Source organism: Arachis ipaensis, chromosome B10 (assembly GCF_000816755.2).
Source record: "Arachis ipaensis cultivar K30076 chromosome B10, Araip1.1, whole genome shotgun sequence".
Taxonomy (NCBI): domain Eukaryota; kingdom Viridiplantae; phylum Streptophyta; class Magnoliopsida; order Fabales; family Fabaceae; genus Arachis; species Arachis ipaensis.
The window spans coordinates 42,041,335-42,042,083 of record NC_029794.2 but is presented as its reverse complement, the minus strand read 5'-3'; positions in this window follow the sequence as shown (position 1 = coordinate 42,042,083).

The window sequence follows — 749 nt, the reverse complement described above, 5'->3', positions numbered from 1 at the left end:
TTGACTCAGCTTTGCTAAAGTCCCCAATTAGAGGTGTCCAGGGTTCTTAAGCACACTCTTTTTTTGCTTTGGACCTTGACTTTAACCGCTCAGTCTCAAATTTTCACTTGACACCTACACGCCACAAGCACATGGTTAGGGACAGCTCGGTTTAGCCGCTTAGACCAGGATTTTATTCCTTTAGGCCCTCCTATCCACTGATGCTCAAAGCCTTGGGATCCTTTTTATTTGCCCTTGCCTTTTGGTTTTAAGGGTTATTGGCTTTTTCTGCTTGCTTTTTCTTTCTATTTTTTTCGCCTAATTTTTTTTTTCTGCAAGCTTTATTCTTTGCTGCTTTTTCTTGCTTCAAGAATCATTTTTATGTTTTTTCAAATTATCAAATAACATGTCTCCTTGTCATCATTCTTTCAAGAGCCAACATATTTAACATTCTTAAACAACAACTTCAAAAGACATATGCACTGTTCAAGCATACAGTCAGAAAACAAGAAGCATTGTTACCACATCAATATAATTAAACTAAGTTCAAGGATAAATTCAAAACTCATGTACTTCTTGTTCTTTTGAATTAAAACATTTTTCATTTAAGAGAGGTGATGGATTCATAGGACATTCATAACTTTAAGACAAAGTTACTAACTATTAATGATCATGTAATGAAGATACAAACATAGATAAGCACTTAACATAGAGAAAACGAAAAACAGAGAAAGTAAGAACAAGGAATGAGTCCACCTTAGTGATGGGTG